The sequence below is a fragment of the Rhinopithecus roxellana genome, chromosome 20 (assembly GCF_007565055.1).
Source record: "Rhinopithecus roxellana isolate Shanxi Qingling chromosome 20, ASM756505v1, whole genome shotgun sequence".
In the NCBI taxonomy this organism is placed as follows: Eukaryota; Metazoa; Chordata; class Mammalia; order Primates; family Cercopithecidae; genus Rhinopithecus; species Rhinopithecus roxellana.
The window spans coordinates 76,109,263-76,130,429 of record NC_044568.1 but is presented as its reverse complement, the minus strand read 5'-3'; the positions used below and the strand labels follow the sequence as shown (position 1 = coordinate 76,130,429).

Genomic DNA, 21,167 nt, shown 5'->3' with positions numbered 1-21,167 from the left:
GCTGCTCGGGAGGATTGCTTAAGCCCAGGAGCTCAAGGCTATTGTGAGCTGTTGATTGCATGCACCACTGCACTCCACTCTGGGTGACAGAGCAAGACCCTGTCTCAAAAACAAAACAAAACAAACAAGCAAGCAAACAAACAAAAAACGTGCCAGGTGAATGCATGTAAAGCTGGGGAAATCTGAATAAAATGGATGGACTGGGCCGGGTGCAGTGGCTCACGCCTGTAATCCCAGCACTTTGGGAGGCTGAGGCGGGCGGATCACAAGGTCAGGAGATCGATACCATCCTGGCTAACACGGTGAAACCCTGTCTCTACTAAAAATAAATAAATAAAGAAATAAATAAATAAAATTAGCCGGGCGTGGTGGCGTGCTTCTATAGTCCCGGCTACTTGGAAGGCTGAGGCAGGAGAATGGCGTGAACCCAGGAGGCAGCTTGCAGTGAGCCGAGATCGCACCACTGCACTCCAGCCTGGGCGACAGTGCGAGACTCCATCTCAAAATAAATAAATAAAATGGATGGACTGTATCAATGTCAATATCTTGGTTGTGATATTGTACTCTATGGGTTAGTAAGATGGTGCCACTGGGGAAAACAGGATGAAGGACCCACAGGATCTCTCTGTATCATTTCTTATGACTGTATGAATCTATGCTGATCTCAAAACAAAAAATTTACGGCCGGGCACGGTGGCTCAAGCCTGTAATCCCAGCACTTTGGGAGGCCGAGACGGGTGGATCATGAGGTCAGGAGATCGACACCATCCTGGCTAATACGGTGAAACCCTGTCTCTACTAAAAAATACAAAAAACTAGCAGGGCGAGGTGGTGGGCGCCTGTAGTCCCGGCTACTCGGGAGGCTGAGGCAGGAGAATGATGTAAACCCAGGGGGCAGAGCTTGCAGTGAGCTGAGATCCGGCCACTGCACTCCAGCCTGGGCAACAGAGTGAGACTCCGTCTCAAAAAAAAAAAAAAAAAAAAAAAAAAAATTTACTTAAAAGAATGGGCAAGGTGAAACAAAACAAAACCCTCCAAGCAAATTCAAGACCTAATAACAAGCCAGGCATGGTGGCTCATACCTGGAATCCCAGCACTCTGCGAAGCCGAGGCAGGCAGATCACTTGAGGTCAGGAGTTCAAGACCAGCCTGGCCAACACGACAAAACCCCATCTCTACTAAACATAACAAAATTAGCGCAGTATGGTGGTACATGCCTGTGATCCTAGCTACTCAGGAGGTCGAGGCATGAGGATCACGTGAACCCGGGAGGCGGAGGTTGCAGTGAGCTGAGATCGCGCCACTGCACTCCAGTCTGGGTGACAGAGCGACACTCAGAGTCTGTCTCAAAAAAATAAAAATAAAAAGACCTAAAAAGAGTATTCCTTTCAATAACATAAATTTGAAATGCATGGGTCCACTAACGTGGATTTTTTTCAATAAATATACTGGAAACCTTTTTGGAGATTTGTGACAATTAGAAAAACTGAAAAACAAACTGTGTAGCCTAGAAACATTGAAAAAATTAAGAAAAAGCTAGGTATGTCATGGATGCATAAAATATACGTAGAGGCTAATCTTGTAATTAACTGTTTATGTTACTAGTAGGCTTTAGGTTAGCAGGAGGCTATTAGTAGTCAAGTTTTGGGGGAGGCGAAAGTTACACATGGAGGCTGGGCATGGTGGCTCACGCCTGTAATCCCAGCACTTTGGGAGCCAAGGTGGGTGGATCATTTGAGGTAAGGAGTAAGAGACCAGCCTGGCCAACATGGTGAAACTCCATTCTCTACTAAAAATTAGCCAGGTGTGGTGGCAGGCGCCTGTAATCCCAGCTACTGGGGAGGCTGAGGCAGGAGAATGGCTTGAACCCAAGAGGTGGAGCTTGCAGTGAGCCAAGATTGCGCCACTGCACTCCAGCCTGGGCAATAGAGCAAGACTCAGTCTCAAAAAGATACAAAAAAAAAGTTATACATGGATTTTTGACTGTGCAAGGGTGTCGGCCCCCCAACCCCTGCATTGTTCAAGAGTCAACTGTATACACCAAACCTTCCCAAAAATTTCTCTGAAAACATTAATTCAAGTAATATATTCACATGTTCATTCAACAAATAGGGACCACGTATTCACTTTATGCCGTATCCTGGGATGATGCTGGGGGCACAGAAAGGACACAGACGTCTGCATCCTTACAGAACTTACGGCCTAGTGTTGGAAGCAGAAATGAATGGTGCATTACAACTGAGAGTGGTAAATTCATATGAGAAGGAGGCATGGGGCAATGACTTCCTCAAAGAGAAGTGGGCAACCCAGGCTGGGGCAGGGGGAAGGCTTCCTCTGTGAAGGGTAGGGGACCCCCCCAAAACAGAGGGGACCACCTCTTGGACAAGATGCCCTTGAACAACTTTAATTAATTCAGATGGGAGTTTCAGCTGCATATAATCTTTTTTACCTTTTATCTTTTAGAGATAAGTTCTCCCTTCGTTGCCCAGACTGGAGTACAGAGGTGCCATCAAGGCTCAGTGCAGCCTCAGGCTCCCAGACTCAGAGGATCCTCCCATCTCAGCCTTTCAAGTAGCTGGCACTACAGGCGTACGCCACTATACCTGGCTAACTTTTAAAATTTTTGTACAGACAGGGTCTCACCATGTTGCCCGGGCTGGTCTCTAACTTCCAGCCTCAAGTGATCCTCCCCGTTCAGCCTCCCAAAGCACTGGGATTATAGGCATGCCCAGCCCCTGCGTATAATGTTGAGCAAATTACTTAACTGCTCTGTGCCTTGGTTTCCTCATCTGTAAAATGGTGATGAGAACAGGACCTACCTTGAAGGCTGCTGTGAGGGTTACATGAACAGGTCAAGTTCTCAGAACAATGGAAGGGGTTCCTGTGCCCTTTTCTTCCCTATGAAAGGCAGAGCCCTGAGCAGCCTTTGCATTGCCAGCATTGCTTTCGGGGTCGACCCAAGTGTGACCAGCTTCATGTGTGGGCATCCCTCAGCCCTGTGGCTCAAGTTGGGGGACAGGATACAGAGGGATGCCTCCAGCCTCCAGCTAAGACTTTAAAGGGTCTTTCCTGGCAACCCTGGAAGAGAAGCATACCCCATTTTATAACCTTGTCCAGGTTAAAGATTACTCATCTTGGTGAAATTCAGTTACAATCTACAGGGTTTCTCAGCCTCAGGGTTACAATCTTCGGGGTTTCTCAACCTCAGCACTATTGACTTTTGGGGCCAGGTAACTCTTTGTTGCGGAGGGAGGGTTTAGCATGGTTAGCAGCATCCCTGGCCTCTGCCCATCAGATGCTAGTAGCGTTCTTCCTTCCCCCACTAGTTGGAACAACCAAAAGCATCTCCAGACCTTGCCAAAACTCCCTTGGCACCAGGGGCGGTGGCTCACAACTGTAATCCCAGCACTTCCGGAGGCTCAGGCCAGTGGATCACCTGAGATCAGGAGTACGACATCTGCCTGGCTAACATGGTGTGAAACCCCATCTCTATTAAGATCACAAAAATTAGCCAGATATGGTGGTGCACACCTGTAATTCTAGCTACTCCGGAGGCTGAGGCAGGAGAATCGCCTGAACCCAGGAGGCAGAGATTGCAGTGAGCCGAGATTGCACCACTGCACTCCAGCCTAGGCGACAGAGCGAGAGACTGTCTAGGAAAAAAAAAAATTCCCTGGGGAGCACAGTTGCAGCAGTTGAGAACCCTGCTCTCCAGGAAATGGGGCAGGTTATCTGCTCCAAGGCAATGTATTAATCACAGGCAGGTGCAAGCCTTCAGGTGAAGGGGTTCAAATCCCAACTCCCTCACTTGGTTTCTGAGGACTTGGTGCAAGCTGTGTAATAGCCCCTCGTCTATAAAATGGGTTTGAAATCACATCAAAGGGTTATTGTGGGGTTCCCAGAGAGGGTACTCATAGTACACAGTATATTACCAAGCACTAAGTAGATACTCAATAAACAGAGGAAGTGTGGCTGTAGCAACAAGCTGTGTGCCAATATGGGCAAATGTGGTTTGACAAAGGGAGTGCTTACCCGAAATCTGTATTCTGTTTTTCAGGGTTTGTTTTTTTTTCCCTAACACACTGCCAATACTTATTCTAAAACTACATTATTTCCCCCAGGCTCTAAAACCTTCCTGAAGCAGCGTTACTCCTGGCTTCTTCATTTGTTCCTTTGCCAACAAATTCCCACCTTGGAAACCCACAAAGAACACAGTGGCCACCTACATTCATGAAAACAACATCAATCCTGTCTGCTAGGTTTGGTTCTCCTGTGCTGGAACAAGGGGCAGACCCATTTAATGAGATTTTGAGTGCTGGTGTATATTCAACTCCCTCCCCACAATTCTATAGAAACCCAGCAGATATTTACCTTGATGAAAACGTTCTTAATTACTCCACTTGGTGCAGACAGAACCAAAACCCCATGTTGGCTGCCAAATTTAAAAGGCACTGCCAAGAATGAGATGAGGGTCTTAGGTCTGGATAAGTCATCGGATCGGCTCAAGGCACAGATTGGAAACATTTCAGAATCCTGTCCTACTCCCCAGAAATGTTGTCATTCTGTAGGTAAAATTCCTGATGAGTATGACTCACTCTATATTTTGAAAAGGAAAAAAGTACCACAAAAAATGTAGAAAATTATAGAGTTGGAGAATTTTATATTTGTCCTTTGGAAGCTGTGTGGTCTTAGGCAAGTGACTTAAGGTCTCTAAGCTTCTGCGTTCTTATCCATAGAGTGAGAATCATGCCTCCACCGGTGAGGAGTAGAGATGATGGTGAATGAGGAGAAACAGTTCAAGTTCACGGCACTGTGGTCCACCTTAAGGGACACTCCAGCAGGCAAGACCCTCACCAGGCTGGGGAGAAAAGAGTTCCAGACCTGAGAGGGTGCCAGGCAGATGCTGCTGCTGGCGGAACTCGGGCTGACTGCACAGTAAAACTGTTGCTTCCACTGCTAGCAAAAATGAAATATTCAGTGCCAGGAACTGGGGGAATGAAGCTAAAGAAAACTGATGCGTCACTCCAGGGGTTGCCATACACATTCTTCTCCTGCTAAGAAGCAACCCTAGTTGTGCTGAAAAGGCTCTTGGAACTACCCTAAATCTGGAATATTCAAGGTGACTTTTGTTATTGTTCTTAGGGTAGTTGTTCTAGGTATAAAAACCAGCCCTTGAATGTAATTTAAAGGCCTTGAGGTCTGGTCCCTATCACTGTTCCAATTTCTGTGCATACCACCTTCTGGACTCTGGGTTTTACCACGAGGATCTAGTGTTTGTCCCGGGAAGGCTTCTACTCAGTCTTTGCAGATGCCGTTCCCACCGCCCAAGATGCTTTTCCCTTGCTTCTGATTCCCTCATTTCTACTCACACTTTTGATATCAGTTCATGACTCACTTTCTCAGAGAAGACTTCCCTGACTCTCTCCCACTGATCAAATCTTTCTCTTAGCACTGAATCCTACATGGCTCCCCTTTGTGGCCCCATCACATTCACATGTTACCTCTATTTGTATAATTATTTGGTTCATGTCTCGTCACTTACAAGACTAAAAACTTTAAGGTAGCAGCTATGTATATGATTAAACTTGAATTCCCATCACGATACCATCTGGCACTGTGTTGGAAGCCCAGTACATTTTTCTCAAATTATTAGTAAGTCTTGATTGGTGCAGCCTCTTTAGAGGGCAATGAGGCAATGCCTATCGTATTCTAGGGCTACAGCAGTCAAGAGGCAGTATGGGGGCAAAGATTAAACACACTGATTAACAGAACTGAACAGAGAATAGAAACACATACATGTATATATGGACACTTGATTTTTGACAATGGAGGCAGTGATACTGGGCCAAATGAACTACCTATATGGGAAAAAAATTAATCATCATTCTACCTAACACAATACATAAAAATCAACCCCAGGTGGATGCTAGAGATAAATATGAAAGGCAAAACATGAAAGCTTCCAGAAGATAATAGAAGAAACAATACAAATGACCTTGGACTTTTTCTCTTTCTTTCTTTTTTTTTTTTTGAGACAGAGTCTCACTCTGTCACTCAGGCTGGAGTGCAGTGGTGCAATCTCTGCTCACGGCAAACTCCGCCTCTCGGGTTCAAGTGATTCTCCTACTTCAGCCTCCCAAGTAGCTAGGACTACAGGCGCCTGCCACCAAACCCGGGTAATTTTTTTTTTATTTTTAGTGGAGACAGAGTTTCACTATGTTGGCCAGGTTGGTTTCGGACTCCTGACCTCGTGATCCACCTGCCTTGGCCTCCCAAAGTGCTGGGATTACAGGCGTGAGCCACCACACCCAGCTGGACTTCTTAAATAGGATACAAAAAGCATTAACCATAAAAGACCAGGCTTGGTGGCTCATGCCTGTAATCCTAGCACTTCAGAAGGCTGAGGCAGGAGGATTGCTTGAGGCCAAGACTTTGAGACCAGCCTGGGCAACATAGTAAGACCCTGGCCTTGGTGACTATTTGCCTTGGGGGTCCACAGGATGGGGATGAGGGAGAAAAATTTATTTTTTTCTGTAGATTGAGTTGCACCGTTTGAATGTTTTATCACGTACCATGATTGCCTATTCAAAAAACAAAGTCTACATAGACTTGAGGAATAAAGGCACAGGAAGGGAAGGAGGAGGGCTTCTAAGTCTCTGGCCCTTGGAGGTCCTCCAATAATCTCATGTTTGAAGACTTAAGTTTTGGAGCCAGGCAGATCCTAGTTCAAGTCCTGTTTCAAGTTCTTGCTACTTCTGTGACCTTGGTGAAGAAGCTTAAAGGTAGAGGACCTTTCTCACCTTATTGAGAGGTTAAAAATGAGATAGTCCAAGTAGTACTCAGTGTCTTGTAGGTAGGAAGCATTTAACTTGTGGCTGGGTGCGGTGGCTCATGCCTCTAATCCCAGCACTTTGGGAGCCCAAGGTGGGAGGATTGCTTGAGGCCAGGAGTTTGAGACCAAAACCTTGGCAACATTGCAAGACCTCGCCTCTACACAAAAATAAAAAATAAGTAAAATAGCAGGGCAGGGAATGTGCCTGTAGTTCCAGCCACTGAGGAGGCTGAGGCAGGAGGATCCCTTGAGCCCAGAGGTCGAGGCTGCAGTAAGCCACGATGGTGCCAGTGCACTCCAGCTTGGGCAACAGAGTGAGACCCGTCTCCTAAAAAAAAAAAAAAAAAGCATTCAAATCTTATCATCCAGTTTTCCAATTTAACAACCATTCATATAATGTTTCAAAAGGTAGTTTTGTTGCTGCCATTTTACAGATGAGGAAACTGAGGTCTGGACAGAAGTCACTGGCTCCCGGGCACTCAGGGAGCCAGCAGCACAGCTGCTTTCCAGACACAGGACTATTCCCTGATCTCACAGGTCTAAGACACAGGCCTCACCCCAAGCCCCACCGCAGGCCTTTCAGGGGATGCACTGTGTGGGACCTGATGGATGACCCGCAAATGATCCGAGTTGTTGGCAGGTGGCTGCTGCTGGAAGGAGTGCTCAGTCCAAACAAACAGCAAGCTGCTCAGCTTTTTTTTTTGTTTTTGTTTTTGTTTTTTGAAACAGAGTCTTGCTGTGTCACCAGGCTGGAGTGTGGTGGCGCGACCTCAGCTCACTGCAACCTCCGACTCCCTGGTTCAAGCTATTCTCCTGCCTCAGCCTCCCCAGTAGCTGGGATTACAGGCACGCACCACAACACCCAGCTATTTTTTTTTTTTTTTTTTGTATTTTTAGTAGAGATGGGGTTTCACCATGTTAACCAGGATGGTCTCGATCTCCTGACCTCATGATCCACCCGCCTCAGCCTCCCAAAGTGCTGGGATTACAGACCAGAGCTCAGCTTCTGAAGAACCCGGAAGAGCGGGACCAAAGACTAGCACCTGCTCCGTGGGAGGGCAGGTGACCAAGTGCTCTCATCCAGATGTGTGTCCCCACCTCAGAGTCACTGTTTCCCACTCTTTCCCCAGTGCATCCACCATCTCTTCCTTCTCAAGGGAAAAAAACAGACTAGACCCAACCTGGCTCACCTGTGATCTGGGAGTGGTTCAGCAAGCTTCAGCATGCCTTCACCTCCACTCATCCAAGGCCACTCTGCACTTCCAAAGCCCCTGAGTACAAACAAGGTTGGTCTTGCACTCCATACCCTGTCTCTGGGGGCTAAGGAAAGCACTTTCAGACTTTCTCCATGTACCACCAGTTCATATTGAGCATTTATGACTTTTCAAGCCTTTCTCATCTGCAGTGGTAGTTGGTCTTCCCAAAATCTGCTGTGATCATTAGGTGAAAAGACATTATTGCACTCATTGATGGATGAGTAAACTGAGGGCAGAGAGAGCAGTGGGCATATGCAGAGGTGTCCCTGTGGGTCAGTCCTAGACACCAGGGCTCCACAGTTTTCAAGCCTCAGTTTCTCACTAGAAATGCTGCTTTTAGTAGGAGATCCTGGGCGAGTCAGTCATCCTTTTTGAGCTTCCATTTCCTGTCTCTGAAATCTGATGAGCCTTTCCTCATAGGGCTGTTGTGAGCGACAAGGTGAGCAACTACACACAAACACAGCCAATGTGAGTGGCCACTACTCATGGCTCATTGTCATTATCACGGGTAAAGCTGGAGCCAAAACTCTGTCCAGGGTCCTCTGCATGTTTTCTCCCGTTCACCCTGCCAGTCTGCCTCTGAATCCCTCCTGGAACCTGTCCCTAGATCAGAATGTCCACACTCTTCTGTGTGTGGCTCTTCTTTGAGCCCTGCTTCCAGCCCCTTGCAGGACTGGACACTTAGGGCTGGGGCAGGACGCCAGGCATGCAAATCTGCACGCAGCCATTCATTTGCACAAATGCTCCTTGGTCTGCGCATTTCCAGGCTGTCTCCAGACCTGCGCTCAGCCTGCGAAGCCAGCAGAGTGCTATTTACAGCTCCGGGCAGAGAGAGGAGGCAGGCTTTGTTCCCATGCACAAGACAGCCCTGTCCTGCTTGGGTGGTGCCTTGCTCTTTTGGCTGGTGTTCGGCCAACCTTGCCCTGAAGGAGCTTCCAGGTTCTAAAACCTTTTGCAGGAAGGCCAGTAATCTGCCCCTGGGATTGCCTGTTTCCCTAACAAAACCTGAGCTCAAAGGCTAGTGGGAGAAGGTGTCTGTTTACTCTCTATTCAGCTTCCAGGAGGATCTCTCTCAAGTGCTAATAAAATCACATCACTGCCTTGCTTAACTCTCTTCCATGGTTCCCTATGAGTCAAGTCCAAATTCATGACCATAGGTCACCTGGCGGGACATGATCTACTCTTCCTACAGCCTTCAGTTGCCACTCCTCATCCACTCATGCTTCTCCATCATTTGAACACTGTTTTGTTGTTGTTGTTGTTTGTTTGCTTTTTTTTTGTAGTTGTTTTGAAACAGAGTTTTGCTCTGTTGCTCAGGCTGGAGTGCAGTGGTGCAATCTTGGCTCACTGCAATCTCCGCCTCCTGGGTTCAAGCGATTCTCTTGCCTCAGCCTCCCAAGTAGCTGGGACTACAGGCGCACACTGCCAGGCCCAGCTAATTTTTTTTGTACTTTTAGTAGAGACAGGGTTTCACTGTGTTGCCCAGGCTGCTCACGAACTCCTAAGCTCAGGCAATCCACCTGCCTCAGTCTCCCAAAGTGCTGGATTATAGGCGTGAGCCACCGTACCCGGCCGAACATTGGTTTTATAGAAAAAAAGAGTTATGTGCTACCTGCTTACAACACAAAATTTTGGATTATCTGATTCTAGCCTTGTTCATTATTATTATTATTATTATTATTATTATTATTATTATTTTGAGACAGGGTCTCCATTGCCCAAGCTGGAGTGCAGGGGCGCAATCTTGGCTCACTGCAAACTACACCTCCTAGGCTCAAGCAATTCTTGTGCCTCAGCCTCCCGAGTAGTTGGGACTACAGGCACGCTTGACTAATTTTTTGTATTTTTGGTAGAGACAGGGTTTCACCATGTTGCCTAAGGTGGTCTCGAACTCCTGAGCTCAAACAATCTGTCCACCTCGGCCTCCCAAAGTGCTAGGATTGCAGGCATGAGCTGACGTGCCTGGCCTTCTTCATTATTTTCAAACTATTTCGTTGACTCCTTTGTAAGTTGTAGAAAACTGGTAGACAAGAGAATTCTGCCTTGTCCAACCATGTTTGCCTCTGTTTGGAATCTATTTAGACGTCACTTTCCTCTTTACATATTTGTACTTTATTTGGCTGCTCCTTTGAACTGGTTCTAATGTCTGCCTGGTTCCCTCATTGAATGAGCCTAATAAAATCGTTGAGTGTTTGTTTTTGTATCTGTATGAGATTCATGGTTTTACCTCCGACTTTTCTTTTTTTTTTTTTTAGACAGGATCTGGCTCTGCTGCCCAGGCTGGAATGCAGTGGCATGATTATGGCTCAATGCAGCCTCGGCCTCCTTGACTCAAGTGACCCTCCTGCCTCAGCCTCCTGAGTAGCTGGGACTACAGGTGCACGTCACCACACCTGGCTAATTTTTAAAAGTTTTTGTAGAGAAGGGGTCTTGAGGGGTCTTGCTATGTTGCCCAGGCTGGTCTCAAACTCCTGGGCTCAAGTAATCCTCCTGCCTCAGCTTCCTGAGTAGCTGGGACTACAAGCATGCATCACCATGCCCAGTTAATTTTAGTATTTTTTGTAGAGGTGGGGTTTGGCCATGTTGGCCAGGCTGGTCTTGAACTCCTGAGTTCAAGTGATCCACCTGCCTCAGCCTCCCAAAGCACTGGGATTGCAGGTGTGAGCCACCATGCCTGGCCTATTCTTCTTTTTTCCCCTGTGATTTTCTTGGAACGGTTTCCTATGAACTCCTTGGGCCTGTTCATGATGCTCTCCCTGCCCAGAGTCTCTTGTCTCTTTTTCTTCTTCTCTGCCTCTTCCTCCTGAAACTTCTTCCCCAGAATCCCCAGGAACGGGGAGTGGTAACCTCTTTCTGCTTCGAGCTTGAACCTGTATTCACTCCCACACACCTTTGGCACTCTCCTCACTGTGTGTTTCTTGTTTTGGGGCCTGTTCCCGCATGGCTAGTCTAGAAGAGACGCTGGTGTGGTAGCTGAGTCTTTGTCTCTCCCTCCATCTCTCTCTGTCTCTCTCACACACACAGACACACACACACACACACACACCCCTACTACTGTACTGCACATGGAAATCATACAATGAACACACTCATTGACAAATGAATGAATGCCAGATGGCTACATCTGTCCACTCCAGATAAGCCACCAAAAGGGAGGCCTGGCTTTCCTTGTTCAATACTATAGATACCAGACAACCATGCTTGGAGTCTAGTAAGTACCCAATAAACACTGGTTAAATGAACCAAAAAATACAACTTAAGTTCTTGTTCTTGCATCACTTTTAAGTCATCTCTCCTTTCTCCACTTTCAGAGGACAGACCTAAGCAGCTTCAGAATGCTCCCCCTCCACCCCATATTTTCATTATCATTGCAGCATTTCAGTTCTTTTTTTTCTCTCTCTCTCTTTTTAGAAACAGGGTCTCACTATGTTACCCAGGCTGGAGTGTGCAGTAGCTATTTACAGGCATAATTCCACTACTGATCAGCACAGGAGTTTTCACCTGCTCTGTTTCTGACCTGGGCTAGTTCACCCCTTCTTGGGCAACCTGGTGGTCTTCCACTCCCATGAGGTCACCATATTGATGCCGAACTAGTGCAGACACCTGATTAGCAGAGTACACTACGGCCCAGAACTCCTGGGCTCAAGCAATCCTCCTGCCTCAGCCTCCCGAGTAGCTGGGACTACAGGCATGTGCCACCCTGCTCAGTGGATACAACATTTCAATGCTCTTGATCCCATTCCCTTTAAGGAGTGGAGGGTGATCTCCACTCTGCTTCATGGCCATTGTGTGACCTTGGGCAAGGCATTGCTCCTCTAGCCTTCTGTTTTCCCACGGATAAAGCGAGGCCAGTGTAGACATTTCAACAGATAACATAAGGCAAAGATACAAATGGCCAATCATGCCTGAAAGATGCTTCAGCTCAGGCACCACTTACATCGTAACAGATGCTGTCAATGTAACTTATCAGCAAAGTTATCCCTAGCTTAGCTCTGAGTGTGGGGGTTACAGATCTGTCTAAAATAGGCTTCTCAAACTTAAAAGTGCACACAAATCACCCCAGGGGATATTGTTAAAATGCAGATTCACATTCTGTAGTTCCGGGTGGGGCCCAAGATTCTGCATTTCTAGCTAGCTCCTAGATGATGCAATGCTGCTGGCTGCCGGACCACACTTTTAGTAGTAAGGTACTAGAACATGGTGGTTCCCACCTTTGAAGGAATTCTCAGTGCAGCCCAGGGACAGAGTGCTGGTAAGCTGCCGATATCCAAGATGTTAGCACCTAAATGGGAGATGCTGGCAGTGAAGGTTATGGGACCTCTGAGAATGGACAAGGTTGGCAGGGGTCAGGGGCTGGTCCAGGATTCCTAGAGAACATGGAAATAGAGTTGGGAGCATTCTTCCCACCAGTGATTCTACTAAATCATAATTCTGGTGGGCAGGGCATCAATCTGTGTTTTAACAAGCTCTTGAGGGGATTCTGATGCTGACGTTTGAAAAACACTGTGCTAGACAGAGATAAAGGGGTAGGCTACTCTGGTTGAAGAACAGCGTTCTGTTTTCCCACGGTAGAGTTTGTAAATTGGATTCATTTATTCATCCATTCAGTCACACATGCATCCATCAATCTAGCCAACCAACAAAGGGGCTGTGTCTGTCCATCCATGCATCCATCCACACGCCCCGCCATCCAACATCCAACAAATACATGCTGAATGCCTCGTGTGTGTGTGTGTGTGTGTGTGTCTGTGTGTCTGTGTGTATCCTGTTAGGCACAAGCAATCTGATTGAAATTGTAGATATACACGCCTGTCTTAGCCTCTAACCAGTGATTCTCAACTGGGGCAATCTGGTTCCCCAGGGGACACTTCATAATGCCTGGAGACATTTCCGGCTGTCACAACATGGAGGAAAGTATGTTGCTAGCATCTCGTGGATGGAGGCTAAGAATGCTGCTAAATATCCGGCACAGGACGGCCTTGCTTCCACGTCAGTAGTATAGAGGTGGACCAGGAGTGGTGGCTCACGCCTGTAATCCCAGCACTTTGGAAGGCCGCGGCGGGCAGATCACCTGAGGTCACAAGTTCAAGACCAGCCTTGGCAACATGGTGAAACCCCATCTCTACTAAAAATACAAAATTTACCCAGGTGTGGTAGTGGGCGCCTGTAATCCTAGCTACTTGGGAGGCTGAGGCAGGAGAATCGCTTGAACCCGGGAGACAGAGGTTGCAGTGAGCTGAGATTGTGCCACTGCACTCCAGCCTGGGCAACAGAGCGAGACTCCATCTCAAAAAAAAAAAAAAAAAAGAGAGAGAGAGAGATACCAGTCATTGGATTAGGGGCCACTCTAATGCAGGAACACCAAATAACTAATTATTTCTGCAAACGCTCTATTTCCAAACTAGGTCCTATTCATAGGTTCCAGGTAAACATGATCATACCACTGCACTCCAGCCTGGACAACAGAACAAGACTCCCTCTCAAAAAAAAAAAAAAAAAAAAAAAAAAAAAAAAAAAAAAAATGTGTTGAGGCTGAGAAACTTTCCAGCAGACTGTGAGTTCCTGATGGGCAGAAAGTGGTGGTATTCCCAGGATCACAAGACAGTGCGTGACCTACAGGAGCTGAGCAAATATTTAAGTGGATGAAGAAATAGTGACACAAAGAAACATTCATTTATATAAAGAACTCTGGGCCAGGTGAGGCGGTTCACACTTGTAATCCCAGCACTTTGGGAGGTCGAGATGGGAGAACTGCTTGATCCTAGGAGTTCAAAACCAGCCTGGGCTACATAGGGAGACTCCATCTCAACAAAAAAAATGCTTTTTAAAAAATTAGCCAGGTGTGGTGGCACCTGTTGTTCCAGCTGCTTAGAAGACTGAGGCAGAAGGATCATTTGAACTTGGGAAGTCAAGGCTGCAGTAAGCTATGATCATGCCACTGCACTCCAGCTTGGGTGACAGGGTGAGAAGAAAAAGAAACAAGAAGAACTCTTACAGCTCAAGAACAAAAAGACAACTCAATTCAAAAATGGGCAAAGAACTTGAGTAGACATTTCCCCAAAGATAACATAAAAATAACCAGCAAACACATAAGATGCTCAATGCCATCAGTCATTGGGGAAATGCAAATCAAAACCACAATGTGGTACTGCTTCACACTTGCCACAGTGACCCCAATAATAATAATCAAAAAGTGGAGGTCGGGCGCAGTGGCTCATGCCTGCCATCCCAGCACTTTGGGAGGCCGAGGCAGGCGGATCACTTGAGGTCAGTAGTTCAAGACCAGCCTGGCCAACATGGTGAAACCCTATCTCTACTAAAAATACAAAAAACTTAGCCAGGCGTGTTGGTGGCCCACGAGTGTAATCCCAGTTACTTGGGAGGCTGAGTCAGAATTGCCTGAACCCAGGAGGTAGAGGTTGCAGTGAGCCGAGATCACAGCACTGCACTCCAGCCTGGGTGACAGAGCAAGACTCCCCCGACCCCCCAAAAATAAATAAAAATAAAATAGTGAAAATGGTCAATTTCATGTTATGTGTATTTTACCCCAATTTAAAAAATACATTTCTGCATTCAATCAATGCTCCTTGAGTATCTACTGTGTGCATAGGGAAGTGTGCTATGCATTTGAGATACAAGAATAAATGGGATGGACGTGATGGATGTGATGGCTGCTTCCAGGCAATTACGGATCGGGAGGAAATCCAGCAAACAGTGATGGACCCAAGAAATCTAGGGTGTGATGGACCCAGGAAGTCTAGGATGTAGATGACAGGAGTTGGGAGGAGGAGAAATGGTTTTCCTGGCTGGAGGTTGGGGGAGGGTCGGGGGAGTCTACCTATAAAAGCAATGTGAGATAGCTTTTGAAGGAGGAGGAAAACTTGCCCTTGGAGAGTTAATCTTATTATTGAAGGGATGTGTAATTAGAGGTCACATGATAGCATCCCATCCCTGCAACGGGTAAGACAGTTTAATGTGTGGAGTGTCTAGAGAAAGCAAGGATGGTTAGACCCCAGGAAGGAGGAGCTAGAACACAGACCCCCTCAGAGAGCTCCCTCAGGCTTTCTGCTAAAAGCTCCTGCAGCGGAGTGGTCATGGTGGATCCGAGGGCAGAGTGAAGAAGTGAGGACAAATGATTAAGCCTGCTAAGCATTCTTGGGGCCTCAGGAGCCCCCACTGTCCTTTCTGAGGCTTTTGTCTTCTGCCTCCTGGCAAGGAGCAGGCAAGCAGACAAAAAGGCGGGAGAGACCAGGGCTTGTGTTAATTAAGCACCTACTAAGTACCAGGGGTTGGAACACATGGTTTTATGTAATCCTCACAGCAGCCCAATGAGGGAGGTTCTACTATTGCCTCCTCCTTCTACCTTTTTTTTTTTTTTTTGGCTTTCATGTTTTTTCCTTTGTCTTTTAGCTATTTTAAAGATAGAGAAATGAGGCACTGAGAGTTAAAGTGGCTGGCCTGAGGTCATCACGCGGGTGAAAGCTGGATTCAGGGGAAGTCAGTCTCATACCAGGATCCCTCTAGGTGCTCAGAAAAGGAATTCCCCCATGGTACGGAAGGAGGCCTGGCCTGCTGAGATGAGTCTCAGATTCCTGTTTCTTGGCCCCAAAAACTACTGGCAAACTCAAAGCTGAATTTCGCCACTGGCAACTTCTGGTGTGACCAAGTCTCTCAACCACTGTGGGTTGTGCTCTACTCATTTTAATTTTAATTTTGTGATTAATTATTTAGAGTCTCCCTTTGTTGCCCAGGCTGGAGTGCAGTGGCTGGTTCACAACTCACTGCAGCCTCAAACTCCTGGGCTCAAGTGATTCTCCTGCCTCAGCCTCCCAAAGTGCTGGGATCACAGATGTGAGCCAAGGTGGCCAGCTCACTTTGCTCATATTTAATGCATGGGAAGCTGGTGGAGATTTATTTTCTTCTTCTTCCCCCATGAATATGTTCTCATACATATATACTATCTAGGTCCCTCTAATTCCCCACTTCCCTAACTATCTATGTTCATGCATATTTACTTTTAAAAAAAAAAAAAGGATCATACTGGCTATATTGATTCTGTGACTTTATCTTTTTCATTAAATAATATGCCTCAGGAACCTTTCCAGGTCAGGAATGTGGATCCACCTCATTCTTCTAAAGACTGCTCATTCTCCCACATGAATGCATATGCTGTAACCCATTCCTATGCTGGTGTTGCAGGCTCTGCCATAGACATTTTTATGTGATGTCAGTGCAAGTGTGAGCATTTCTATGAGAGATTTTTCAAAGTGGGATTGCTGGACTGAAGGGCATGCCATTGAAGTTTCGAAAGACCCTGATAACTAATCTGAAGAGGGCCCAGAACTCAGTTGTTTCTCAAACAATTTCTGGCATGGATGTTTCTTTGATCCTTGGTGGAGAAGCGGGTGATGGTCTTAGGCAAGTCTTTGAACCTCTGGGAGCCTTAGTTTGCTTATCTGTAGAGTGAGAAACACTGTCATAGACACAAGAGTGCTTTGGAGATGATAAGGTCCTATGTAGGCTGGACGCTGTGGCTTATTCCTGTAACTCACACCTGCAACCCCAGCACTTAGGGAAGCCAAGGTGGGAGGATCACTTAAGCCTAGGAGTTCAAGACCCCTCAACTCTGTCTCTACTGAAAAGAAAGACAAAAACCAAACAAGAGGCCAGGCGCGGTGGCTCACGCCTGTAATCCCAGCACTTTGGGAGGCCGAGACGGGCGGATCACGAGGTCAGGAGATCGAGACCATCCTGGCTAACACGGTGAAACCCCGTCTCTACTAAAAAATACCAAAAACTAGCCGGGCGAGGTGGCGGACGCCTGTGGTCCCAGCTGCTCAGGAGGCTGAGGCAGGAGAATGGCGTGAACCCGGGAGGTGGAGCTTGCAGTGAGCTGAGATCCGGCCACTGCACTCCAGCCTGGGCGACAGAGCGAGACTCCGTCTCAAAAAAAAAAAAAAACCAAACAAGAAAATCCTGTGTAAATGTGAGAAATTAAAAACTGTTATTAACACTGGAAGCCTCCGCAGGTAGACACATCTCCTTCTCCTCATTACATGGAAACCAAAACAAGGAGCTTGTGCAAAAAGCTGTTTTTGGTTTTATTTTGTTTTTTATTTTTTTGGAGACAGGGTCTCACTCTGTCACCCAGGCTGGAGTGCAGTGGTGTGATCACGGCTCACTGCAGTTTCGACCTCCCCCGGCTCACGCAATTCCCCCACCTCAGCCTCCCAGGTTGCTAGGACTACAGGGGCATGTCACCTTGCCCAGCTAATTTTTTTTCCTGTATTTTACAGAGATAGGGTTTTGCCATGTTGCCCACGCTGGTCTCAAACTCCTGGGCTCAAGCCTACCACCCGCCTCAGCTCGGAAGCTGTTTTATATTAAGTATTGACTATGTTTAAGGCCATGTATTAGACCAGCAGTTTTCAATAGGGAAGGAAAAGGATGATTTTGCTCCCCAGGGCACATCTGGCAATGTCTACAGACATTTCTGATGGACATGACTCATGGGGTGGGGAGTGTCACTGGCATCTAGTGGGTAGAGACCAGAGGCGCTGCTGAATATCCTACAATACACAGGGGGGTCCCACGACAAAGAATCCTCCGACCCAAATGTCAACAGTGCCCAAGATGAGAACCTCTCATTTAGACCTGTCTCTTTTCTGATGTCCAACTCCAACAAACCCCATTCAAAGATGAGGAACTGAGGCTCACAGACATGAATGACTTGCCTAAGGTTCCACAGACAGACACTACCAGTGACCAACTCTCTGCTCCATCTGGCTTCAGGGTCTGTGGTCCATTCCATATACTGCACTGTCACTCTGGGAAGGCATTGCCTTGTCCCCAGGCACCTTAGCCCTGGCAGATTATCTACAGCAAGGGTTACAAGTTTTGCCTTAAGGCAAAAGCACCTCCCAACTTCATGATTACAGGTTTTAAGACTTTGCACTTGTGATCACTGTTTCTGCTCATTTGCTGTGTGCTAAACATTTTATGAGAATTAACTCATTTTACCCCAAGGATATGTCACAGAGAGGTTAAGATCAGACACTAAGTGGCAGATTTGTGCTCTAGAACCAGATAAGAGGCCTCCAGGGACCAACCTCTCGGCCTCTCTACCATGGTTCCCCTCATGCTTTGAACTTCGCCTTGGCAAAGTTGGGGCACAACAACCAATCCTTTAGCTGGGAACTGGGTGGGGGCAGAAACAGAGAGAGCCCCTACTTCAGACTCTCTCATTTGTAGGGACCTAGTCCCTGCTGCCTAGGGGGATGGTCCTAGACAATCTGCCAGAATTTCAGCTCTTTTCCCATGCAATGCCCCAGGAGAAAAGACACAGGGCTCTGAATAGAGATGAGACAATGTGCAGGGAACTCAAAGCCAGAGGGCACGGGCAGGGGCTAAGAGGGAGGGGACCTTGGAGGGAAGGGATGTGACATCCTCAGGGTCTGTCCAAAGTTCTTTTAGCAAAGCCAGCTAGGCAACTGAGGTTCCTGCAGTAGCCTCCACTCCAGCAGCTGATTCTTATTAGCTGCAACTGATCTTATTAGCTCTCCTGGGTCAATTTGGATTTTGGCAAGCCTAGATTTGGCAATGGCCTCAATACAAAGATCACACGGGGGAAGCGGGGATGCACGGACAGCCGGGAATGCTTTCCCTGAGGCAACCTGCTGGGGAACGGCTTGAGTTCCAGCTCTGACCCTTCCTGGCTTCATGACCTTCGCAGAGCCTTGGCGCCTCCTCTGACAAGTGGGGACTTGGGACCCAGCAGTCCCCAAGTCCCCATTGTAAATGTGAGGACTGAGTCTTGTGTCAGGGATCCTAGCACCCTAAGGGTTCTGGAGGGGTTGGGGCCAGTTGTCACCCACAGGCTGGCTGACCTTGAGGAAGTCTCTTCCCCTTCTGTGCCTCTGTGTGTTTAACTGTCAAAGGAAGGGGCCACATCTTTAATGTAGAAGCCCTTTTAGGTCTTAGGACTCCAGAGTGGACCATTTACCTCTCCCCGGGGCTGATCTCTTTGGGCCTCGAGGAAACACATTTCTCTATGACTCCACACCGCAGCACAGGCTCCAAAGAGCAACACACGACTCACTGCCACCCTCTCTTCTGCCTCCCAACTTGACCCACCAGAGAAGAGCTCTTCCCACCCCCTCCCCACCCCCAGGTCACCAACATCCTGTCCCTTAGTCTGGCTTCATCAAAGCAGCAAAGCCAACACCGACTCCTCCCCATTGGATGGGCCCAGCAGCACCCATCTCTCTTGGCTGAATGCCCAGGGAATTCCACCAGGCAATGCCCACAGGCGCTTGCGGGGGTGCACAGGAGTTTAGGGGGGAAATGGGGGTCCTCTTGGAAGAGGGCCAGCAGTCCTCTCAGACTGTAAGACAGGATGCACTGAACACAGCCCTTTGTGTGTGTGTTGGGGTGGGGGGTGGGGGAGAGGTGGCGGATGGTCTCTGCTGGTCCTACTGCCTCAGAGGCCATCTCTGCTGTCAGAGTTTGAAGACTCCTGGAAGGGTCTCTAGGCCCCGGATCCCAGTTTCAAGAGCTCCAGTCTTACTAAATCTCACTGAATCCCCCCTGGTCTTACCTTGGCCAGAGTGGGTGAGGAAAGGTGAGAGGATGTGAAATAGGTGGGGCAGCCAGGTGTGGAAGTGGAGCTGGGGTGAGGTAGAGAAGGATGGGATTGGGAGCGGTGGGAAGATGGCGCAGGGCATTACTAGGTTGGGGTTTGTGTGAAAGGGCTTGGGAGGAGTGGAGGGAGGTGGATGACTTGGAGGGGTGGCCAGACCTTTGCCCTGCTCCTGAGTATGAAGATCCCTCATTTTACATGTTTACTGGGGAGGAGAGGGGAAATCCCCAAAAGCCTTTAATGTGGTGGTGTCAGAGGCCACCCTGCCTCTCTGACGGGTGGGGAGGGGTCTCCGGCAGGGCTAAGGGTGAATCATCTATCTCTCCAGAGCCCAGTATCTAGGGTGGGAGGGTGACTTGCAGGTCTCTGCTTCAGGATTTCCTTGTCTTATGATGGGGGGAGAGCTTCCATTTTTCATGGAGGGGGAGGTCACTGTAATTTATGAGCTGAGAAGACCCCCCATTATTCCGAAAGAGAGGGGGGAAGACACCCAAACTTAGTTTTTTAAGGATGGGGAAGGGGAAGGGGCATCAGTCTCCCAAGAGGTGAGGGGGCTCTAGAGACCCGGGGACCACTTTTAGGGGCCACATTCTATTTCAAGGGGTAAAAGGGAGAGGACTTCTGTCTAGAGCTGGAGCCAGGAGGAAGGGCCCATTTCTGAAGGAGAAAGGAAGGTATTTTGCTCTCTAGGGGGTGGGAGCTGCTGTCTTTTCGGGGGAGGGGCCTCGCGCCTTGGGAAGATGAGGGCTCCGTTTCTGAGGAGAAGATGCCCAGGTTTTGCTCCCTGGGGGCAGGGCAGAAGGACCTCCTCTCGGCTCTCCTCGGAAGGGCCCGTCCCAAGCCACCCGGCGCCTTGCGCTCACCTCCAGGCCCCGGCTCCGTTCCGCGGGATCCGAACCGCCGGGTTCCGACCTGCGGGATGCGCGCCCCGAGTTCCGGCCGCGCTGGGTGTCTGCTCGGCTTCCCCCAGCGACTCGCTGGACTCCCTGGCTCCGCCGAGCGTCCTGGCCAATCAGCGCCGCCAGCCCCGGCCCTCGCTCTCGCCGCAGCCAATGGTTGCGCCCGCCACGGGCCACCGCCCCCGGGAGGGAGGGGGCAGGCGGGGCGGGGGCAGAGTCCAGCCTCCGGGGGCGGGAGAGATGAGAGCTGGGGCGGGACCAACCCGGGGGCTGGGAAGCGGGACCGCGAGGGCTGGGAGGAAGTGCTGGGGCTGGGGAGGAGACGGCTGAGTATCCCCGTCAAGTTGTGCGGACGCTGGACCCTCTAGGGGGCAACTCCATAGGTTGATTTAACCTAGATCTTAATGGGCCTTTTACACCCTCAGGGCTGCAGGCTAGTGTAGCTCCACCTCCACTCGCGTCTCGGATCCGGTCTCTGGAGCTCTAGAGTCAGAATCAGAAGGGTTCCCTTTGCGGAGGAGGGAAGGAGCATCCCGCCCTCC

At 48.5% G+C, this 21,167-nt stretch overlaps 1 protein-coding gene across 1 annotated transcript in view; it reads right to left on the bottom strand.

Annotated features, from left to right (window-relative positions):
* The window catches only part of ABAT (4-aminobutyrate aminotransferase), a 110,066-nt gene extending 89,326 nt beyond the window's left edge, over positions 1–20,740 (bottom strand). The window contains exon 1 of the mRNA XM_010383641.2: positions 20,590–20,740. The gene's annotated coding sequence lies outside the window, so the exon portion shown is untranslated. The remainder of the gene's footprint in view (positions 1–20,589) is intronic.
* Positions 20,741–21,167: the final 427 nt, after the last annotated feature.